The following is a 9,798-nucleotide window of genomic DNA, read 5'->3' as shown; positions in this document are numbered from 1 at the left end:
CTCACACACACTAGAGAAACTATTTGGTATTTGCACATGTGTGTCCTATTTATTTCACGTAAGAGTATCGCCTCAATGTCCATCCATTTAGCTATAAATGTCTCTAGTTTCTCATTTTGTATGGCTGAGTAGTTCACCGGCAACTGAGGTTTTTTTCATAAAAGCTTTTGCTATGCCAATGTCTTCAAGAGGTCTACCTAACCGCCCTTCCAGCTGGTTTAGTGTCTCTGTTTTAATATTTAGATCTTTAATGTATTTCAATTTTAGTTTAGTGTATGATGAGAGATATAGGTCTAGTTTTAATCTTTGGCAAGTTGAAAACAAATTTTTCCAGCACCATTTTTTTTTATTAAGTTTATTGGTACATTTTAGGAATAAAATAGTTACATTCCTCGTTGGTATCTTGTACCTTTACATGATGTATCTTAGTTCTTATTTTTTCCCCATTTTCCTGTCCTCCCTTCACCCCCTCCACCCTTCCTTATTTACAAAATCTTTGTTTCCATTTTTTCCTTTTCTCATACTTTTTCTTTTCCATTCTTTCTCCTACCCTTCCCACTCTCCCTACTCCTTTAGACCTTTTCTTCATATTTCACATTATCAATTATACCATTTGAGCCTTATTTACACTTTTAGTTTTTCAAACCAGAGAAACTATTTGGTATTTACATGTGTGTCCTATTTATTTCACTTACGAGTATCTCCTCAATGTGCAAACGTTTAGCTATAAATGTCTCTAGTTTCTCATTCTTTATGGCTGGGTACTACTCCATTTTATACAAAAACCACATCTTCTTTATCCAGTCTCCAGTTGGTGGGTAATTGGGCTGTTTCCAAATTTTAGCTATTACAAACTGTGCCTCTATAAACATGGGTGCACATATATCACTGTGGTATGATTCTTTTAATTCTTTTGTAAAGATATCCAGTCAGAAGGATAGCTAGGTCAAATGGGACCTCTAATCCTAGTTTTGTGAGATGCCTCCATATTGATTTCCATAGTGGTTGCACTAGTCTTCACTCAGGCCAACAATGGAGAATAGGTCCTTTCTATCCACAGCCAACATATGTTATTAGTTGATTTCTTGATAGCAGCCATTCTTTCTGGGGTGAGGTGGAATTTTGGTGTTGTTTTTATCTGCATCTCTCAAATGACCAGTGATTTTGAACATTTTTTCATATATTTATTTGGTGCTTTTACTTGTTTGTCTGAGAAATGACTGTTCATTTCAGATTCCCATTTTTGAATTGGCTCTTTATATTTGAGGGGTCAGATTTTTTTGAGTTCTTTATATACTTTGGATAGGAGACCTTTGCCTGAGGAACAGCTGGTAAAAAATTTTTCCCACATTGTGGGTTGTCTCTTAGCTCTGCTGGTGGTTTCTCTTGCAGTGCAGAAGCTTTTTAATAAGATGAGATCCCATTTCTGATTCTTTGTGCTAGTTCCCATGCTACTGAGGATTTGTTTATAAAGTCTTTTCCTATGCCAATGTCTTTGAGAGTGCTACCTAACTTATCTTCTAGAAAGTTTAGTCTTTTTGTTGTAATACTCATATCTTTAAACCACTTCAATTTTAGTTTTTGGTGAAAGATAAGGGTCTAGTTTTAATCTTTGGCAAGTTGAAATCCAGTTTTTCCAACACCATTTATTAAGGAGGGTACCTTTCCTCCAGTGAGGATGGTTGGCTCCTTTGTCAAAGATGAGTTGGCTGAGCATGTCTGGAGTTGTTTCTGTATCTTCTAATCTATTCCACCAGTTCTCGGGTCTGTTTCTTTGCCAGTACCATGCTGTTTTTATCACAATAGCTTTATAGTATAGTTTCAAGTTGGGGATTGCGATATCCCCTGCCACGTCTCTGTTGCCTAGAATTACTTTTGCTATTCTAGGCCTCTTCTGGTTCCAAATGAATTTTTGGATTGTTTTCTCTAGTTCCATGAAATATACTGTTGGGTTTTCAATTGAGACTGCATTGAAACTGTATAGCAGTTTTGGAAGTATAGCCATTTTCACTATGTTGATTCTTCCTACTCAGGAGTAAGGGATGTCTTTCCATTTTCTTATATCCTCTTTGATCTCCTTCTTCAAAGTGTCATAGTTGTCAGTGTAGAGGTCTTTTGTCTCCTTCATTAGATTGATTTCTAGGTGTTTCATTTTTTTGAATGCTATTGTGAAAGGAATTGTTTCACTAATTTCTCTCTCAATGAGTCTTTTGTTTGTGTTTTAAAAAGGCTATTGAGTTTTGAGTGTTGATCTTGTATCCAGCTACTCTACTGAATCTGTCAATTAAGTCTAGATGTCTTTAGGGGGAGTTTTTTGGGTTTTCTATGTAGAGTACCATATCATCAGCAAATAATGACAGTATAAGTTCTTCCTTTCCTATCTTTATTCCTTTTATTTCTTTCTCTTGCCTAATAGCTGTGGTTAATGTTTCCAAAACTATATTGAACAGGAGTGGTGGTAGTGGACATCCTTGTCTTGTGCCTGATTTTAGCGTGAAGGCTTTCAGCTTTTGACCATTTAGTGTGATGTTGGCTGTTCATTTTTCATAGATAGCCTTTATTAGCTTGAGATAAAGACCATCTCCCATCTTTCCAATTTTCTGTAGGGTTTTTTTCATGTGCGTTGGATTTTGTTGAATGCTTTTTTGCATCTATTGAGATTATGATATGGTTTTCATCATATGGTTTATCATATTTCATCGTATGGCTCTCTTAATATAGTGTATTACATTTAGATTTACATATGTTGAACCATCTTTGTATTCCTGGGATAAATCCAACTTGGTCAAGGTGTATAATCTTTTTGATGAACCTCTGTATTCTGTTTGCTGGTATCTTATTGAGGATTTTTGCATATATGTTCATTAGGGAGATTGGCCTCTAGTTCTCTTTTTGCTTGGGTCGTTCCCTGGTTTTGGAATCTAAATAACACTTGCTTCCAGGAATGAATTCAGAAGTATTGCTTCCTCTTCAATTTCACTGAAGAGTTTAAAGGGTAGTGGCAATAGATCTTCTCTAAATGTCTTGTAGAATTCAGCAGTGAAGCCATCAGGACCAGGGCTTTTCTTTGTTGGTAAAGTTTTAATTACGTTTTCAATTTCTCTGATTGTAATTGGAGTGTTTAACTTTCATACCTTCTTCATTCAACTTTGGTAATTCCTATGTATCTAGGAATCTGTCCATTTTTTCTGTGTTTTCCATTTTATTACAGTACAGATTTTTGAAGTAGGTATTGATGATCCTCTGGATTTCTGCTGGATCTGTTGAGACTTCACATATTTCATTCCTAATTGAATGAATTTGAGCTTTTTCTTTCCTTTTTTGGGGAAATTTTCAGAGTGCTATAGTTTTCACAGAAGAGGTCTTTGCTTTCTTTTGTTGGGTTGATTCCTAGCTATTTCAATATTTTAGGTGCTACTGTGAAAGGAATTGATTGCCCCATTTCTCTCTCAGTGAGACTGTTTTTTTTGTGTGTACAGAAAAGCTATTGATTTTTGTTTGTTCACCTTGTATCCAGCTACTTCACTGAATTTGGTTATTAAGTCTAGAAGACTATTGGTGGAGTTCTTAGGGTCTGCTATATAGAGTATCATGTCATCTACAAATAACAACAATTTGACTTCTTGGTTTCCTATCTTTATTCCTTTTATTTCTTTCTCTTGTCTAATTGCTGTAACTAATGTTTCCAAAACTATGTTGAACAGGAGTGGTGATAGTGGACATCCTTGTCTTGTTCCTGATTTTAGCGTGAAAGATTTCAGTTTTTGACCATTTAGTATGATATTGGCTGTTGATTTCTCATAAATGATTTTTATCAGATTGAGGTAGAAACTGTCTATTCCAATTTTGGGAGGAGTTTTTATCATAAATGTATGTTGGATTTTGTCAAATGCTTTTTCTGCATCTATTGAGATGATCATATGGTTTTTGTCCTTGGCTTTATTAACATAGTGGATTACATTTATTGATTTGCATATGTTGAACCATCCCTGCATCACTGGGATGAATCCCACTTGGTCAGGGTGTATGATCTTCTTGATGATCTTCTGCATTCTATTTGCCAGTATCTTATCAAGCACTTTTGCATCTATGTTCATTAGTGAGATTGGCCTATAGTTCTCTTTTTCAGTTGGGTCTTTCTCTGCTTTGGGGATCAAGGTGATGCTTGCTTCCAGGAATGAATTTGGGAGTATTGTTTCCCTTTCAATTTCACTGAAGAATTTAAACAGTAGTGGCAGTAGTTCCTCTCTAAATGTCTTGTAGCATTCAGCTGTGAAGCCATCATAACGCAGGCTGTTTTTAGTTGGCAAGTTTTTAATTATGTTTTCAATTTCATTGATTGATACTGGGGTGTTTAGAAGTTTTAGGTGATCTTCGATCAACTTTGGTAGTTCATATGTATCTAGGAATCTGTCCATTTCTTCTGTGTTTTCCATCTTATTGGTGTATAGGTTTTTGAAGTAGGTATTGATGATCCTCTGGATTTCTGCTGGATCTGTTGTGACTTCACCTTTTTCATTCCTAATTGCATGGATTTGGGCCTTTCCTTTTATGGATGAGGTTGGCTAAGGGTTTGTCAATTTTGTTTTTTCTTTTTAAGAACCAACTCTTGGCTTCATTGTTTTTTTGTATCGTTCTCTTAGTTGCCATTGCATTGATTTCTGCCCTGATCTTTATAATTTCCTCCCTTGTATGAGCTTTTGGTTTGTTGTGCTCTTCTTTTTCTAGAGGCTTGAGGTTCAGCATCAGGTTGTGTAATTGAGCTTGCTCTGTTTTCCTAATATGAGTATTCATTGGTATGAATTTCCCTCATAGAACTGCTTTTATTGTGTTCCATATATTGTGATATGTTGCATTGGCATTGTCTTTTAATTGTAGAAACTGTCTGATTTCTTCTTAGTTTCCTCGGTGACCCATTGGTTATTCAGAAGTGTATTGTTCAATTTCCATGTGTTTATGAAATTCTTGTGCTTTCCTTTGCTATTGATCTCCAATTTCACTGCACTATGATCTGATAATATACAGGGGATAATTTCAATTCCTTTGTACTTACTTAAACATGTTCTATGAGTGAGTATGGGGTTCATTTTGGAGAAAATCACATGTGCAGCTCAAAACAGTGTGTATTCTGGTTTTGTGGAGTGGAACACTCAGGAAACACCTGTTAAGTTCATTTGTTCAAAACTGGGATTGAATTCCAGTATTTCTTTGTTTATTTTTTGTCTAGTTGATCTATCTATTTGTGACAGTGAGGTATTGAGGTCCCCCACTACTATTGTATTAGTGGTTATTTGATTTTTCACGTCCGTTAGTATTTGTTTTATATAGTTGGGTGCACTAGTGTTTGGTGAATATATTTTAATGATCATCATTTCTTCCTCCTGGATTGTTCCCTTTACAAGGATGTAGTGTCCATCTTTGTCTCTCTTAATCAATGTTGGTTTGAAATCCATTTGATCTGCAAAAAGGATTAGATACTCCTGTTTTTTTTTGGGGGGGGGGAGGTTACTGTTGCATGAAGTACTGTTTTCCACCCTTCCCCTTTCAGTCTATGAAATTCTTTTTTAATTAAGTGTGTTTCTTGTATCCAGCATATTGTTGGGTCTTGCTTCTTGACCCAGTCTGCCAGTCTATTTCTTTTTACTGGTGAATTGAGATAATTAACATTGATGGTTATAACTGATATGCATTGACTTATCCTTTTCATGACTTTTTCTTTTTGTTGGGTTCTCCCCTTTTACATTTAATTTCTTGTCATGTCCAATGCATTCATTCTGTTGTGCTTCCTGGGGTTGTGATCCTCATTGTCTTTTCCTAGGATATTGTCTAAAATTCTATGGAGTGCTGTTTTTTTTTTTTTTTTTTTTTTTCATGAAGTTCCTCAGGAGCTCTTTGTCATGAAAGTCTCTTATTTCTCCATCCATTTTGAAAGATAGTTTTCCAGGGTATGTCAGTCGGGGGTGGAGATTGTTTTCCTTTTGGGCTTGAAATACATCACTCCATTCTCTTCTTGCCTTGATGGTTTGTGTTGAGAAGTCTGCTGTCATTCTGATGGGCTTTCCTTTGTATGTGATTTGTTTCTTTTCTCTAACTGATTGTAGAATTTTTTTCTTCTGTTGGTTTTCTGGAATCTTAACTATTATATGTCTATGTGTAGATTTTTTTATCATGGCTATTTGGAATCTTATATGCCTCACTTATCTCTATGTCAAGTTCTATTCCCCTATTTGGGTAGTTTTTTGCCATTACTTCTCTGAACAGTTTTTTATGTTATATGCAATCTCTCTTGTTTCTTCATTGACTCTGTCAGTCTTATGTTATTCTTCTTTACATTGTGTAGCAGCTGCTAGATTGATTTCTCATGGTCCCTTACTATTTTTAAGAAATTTTTCTTTTCCTGGTCACTACTTGTAATCCCATCATCTATATCTGAAATTCTGTCCTCGCAGAATGAGGTAAACTTTCTGCTGCTGCATAAACTTTCAATGGAGTTTTTAATCTTCTGGAAGTCTGTCTGTATCTGTTTTATGGATTCCATTTGTTTCCCATGTGGGATTCCATCAAATTCCTCAGCTCCTCTATTTTTTTTTTATCTGTTTCCACTCTAGATTAATTAATCATGTCTTGTACTATTGGGACAATCCCTGCTGTTATCTGAGAAATTATTTCTGATTTCAGTTTTTTTCAGGTTCTCTTTTGTTGCCAGTTCAGGAAGTCCAAGTAGTTGAGTATCAGATTGTTCCATCTCAATGCCATTTGGGGTTGCCTTAGGTGATCTGGAAGTGTGGTTTTGAGACTTATTCATGTTTCTTCTCATTTCAACAGATGCAGCCTGCTATGCCTTTGTTGAGGTGACTTTTTGCTCACCCAGTGGTCTTCAATTCTTAGCAAGCCATTAAGCAGCCTTTACTCTGCTGCTCACCAGTACACCAATTCCTTAGTTCAGAGTGGAGGTCTTTTGGATCCCTGAGCTGACCTGGATGGTATCTAATTGTGCCTCTCACTGGAGCCCCTATGTAGCTGTTATCTGGGTGGGCCTTTGGCTGGGAGCTGTGCACCCCAGTTTCTGTTGTCTGCACAGGGTTCTCGCTAGGGTCTCCATGCACTTATCAATGGTATCAGGGCAAGCCTCTGGCTGTTGCTTGTGCACCTGTGTAGCTCTTTTCCAAGTGGAACTTTGGGTTTGGCTGATGGTATGGTGGGCCTCTGGCTGAAGCTTGTGGGCTTGTGCAGTTCTTTTCTGGGTGGGCCTTTGGCTTGGGTGGGTATACCTGAGCCTGTGGAGTCAGGGTATAGCCCTGGCTGGAATCCCCCTGCAGCCAAGCAGTTGTGATCCACACTGCTGCTCCCGGGAATCTGATTGAACTTACAGAGGGTATGGCAGTCCTTTGGCTGAAGCTTGTGCACCTGTGATATCTTATTATTAATTAAACTCCATGTTCATTTAGGTTCATGATGTTCACTGTCTGTTATATGATCCCATTTAACAGACCACAGATCATGAAGATATTTGTCTCCTTGACTTCTCTAGGCTGTGATAGTTTTACAGACTTTGTTTTGATGAACTTGAGAATATTGAGCACTACTGGTCCCAAACTTTGTACAATCTGAGGGTGTGTGTGTGTGTGTTTCCTATGGGTGATTCTAAGGTTTTATTAATTGAGCAGAAGATTACAGAGATAAAGAGCCACTCTCATCACACACTATCCAGGGTGCACACACAATCCACACAACTCAATGGTGTTGATAGCTAGCTTAACCAAAAGACTGGTGCTGCTCACCACACTTCTCCACAGTCCAGTCCTTCTCATCATCTTTGGAGGAAACCACTATGTGCAGCCTGCACCCTGGGAAGGGAGTTACGCCCACCTCTCTGAAGGCAAAAGAATTCCAAATAATTTATATAGCTACTGACTTTCTTTGCAATAATTTATAGACATCAGTATGGATTTCTAAGTACAGTATCTGTTTTAGACTTTAGGTTGTAATCCAATATTGTTTCACTTTTTTTTTGATTGAATAGTTTTGCTTTGACCACTCAGACACCTTTGATTTTGCGTCCATGTCCCTTTTGAACTGGTTTGTTTTTCAAGCACTTCCAGTTACTTTCTTACTTAATAAAAATTGGATTTCTTCATAACACAAAAAATGGAGACTTGAGTTGAGTCCTAATACAGTTGAGCCCTAATACAGTAAACCTAGTATTATAGCAAGAGTCACTTATTGATGTCAAAAGGACCTAGACTTCTACCTCTGTGCTTAGGGCCAGTTTTATCCTAAGGTGATTTTTGTTTTAGTCACTATGTGGTTGCCATTGGCATCAGACACTTTTTCATTTTTCTCCAATAAGAGAAACTGAAAAATCTCTCCCTGAGTTAATATATAAGCTTTCCTGCTGGAACTGAAGAGGAACAGGTGGAAACAGATGTAGGTCTTTCTACCATCAGTATCTGCTCTTTTCCACATTAGAACTAGGTTCAACAGTTAATTCCTGTGTCAGCATTCTGTTACTGTGACACAATATCTGAGAAAACCAACTTTAAAAGGAGGAAAGGTTTATTTTAGCTCATGGTTTTAGAAGTTTCAGTCCATGATCATTTGACTCCTGTGTTTCTGGGCTTGTGTGGAGGCAAAACATAATGGGGGGAGAGCAAGGTGAAGCAAAGCTGCTGAGCTTAGAGCATCCAGGAAGCAGAGTGAAAGCTCATGTTTATAACAAAGCCTGGTGTGCCAAATTCCATGAGCTACAAATTCATAAACAGATCAATCCATTCATGAGGTCAGAGACTGCATCATGCAACCTCCTCCCAAAGGACTGGTCTCGGAGCTTCAGGGGGACATTTGAGGTTCACATCATGACAATTTTCATGTCTATGAGCATCTAATCCAAGAAATAGTATACTGGGGAAAAGTCCCTAAGGATGTGAAGACTTATGTGGAATTTCATGACCATGAGTACAGATATAACAAGCTTTTAAATAATAGTTAAATAATTTAGAAAAAAGCATTAAATTTGGACCGTAGCTTATGTGATATCTATATTCAAAGGCACAGGTCTGAAAGATAAAGGAATGGAAGCTGACACCATGATGTGAATGTGGGAGAAGATGAGCAAGAAAAATAGTATATTTTTAAACAACTTCCTCAAAGGAAATATCTACCACAAAAAGAATTAAATTAACAAGAAAAAACATGAAACAGTATTATAAAATTAATAAACTACAATGGGGGCAAATAATCTACAAAATAAAATGTGCTGGCCAATAGTGTCTCAGAGTTCACTCAGAGGAAGAGGAAAGCAGTTTCTATCCCTCTTCAAATGGATTGTATTTTGAAGATGCTCATAAACACATGCAAAGTTTGATTCTTTGGCTAATGGAGTGTGAACTATTCTCTCATTAACCTAACAAATATTCAAATAATGCACCAGGCACTGTACTGGGTATTGAGCTTCCAAAATAACATGAAAAGTGATAAGAATTTAAAAGGGGCATGAAATAAATGAATATTTTTGTTCTGGACTCCTTTCCTGTCTCTGTTAATAGTTTGTGGAAGAATTTTCTCAAAGATCTACAGTACATAATACATCTTTTCTTGAATTATTGGCATGTTTCCTGAGATTTTTTTTTCTCAATTATTCTTAACTCTGTCTTCAGTGTGCTGCAGGGTAGTGAAAAATGCAATGGTTGCATGCCTGTGAGAACATCCTGCAGATCAGAGTTGTGCACTTTCTTGGAATATACCCAGTAGTTTTCCCATATGCATATTTCCCATGTCACTCTCTGTGTCTAAATTTCC

The sequence above is a fragment of the Heterocephalus glaber genome, unplaced genomic scaffold (assembly GCF_053883595.1).
Source record: "Heterocephalus glaber isolate CG9 unplaced genomic scaffold, H.glaber_assembly_v1.0 deba00000347, whole genome shotgun sequence".
Taxonomy (NCBI): Eukaryota; Metazoa; Chordata; class Mammalia; order Rodentia; family Bathyergidae; genus Heterocephalus; species Heterocephalus glaber.
The sequence above is the reverse complement of the archived record's forward strand: the minus strand, read 5'-3'. Positions refer to the sequence as shown.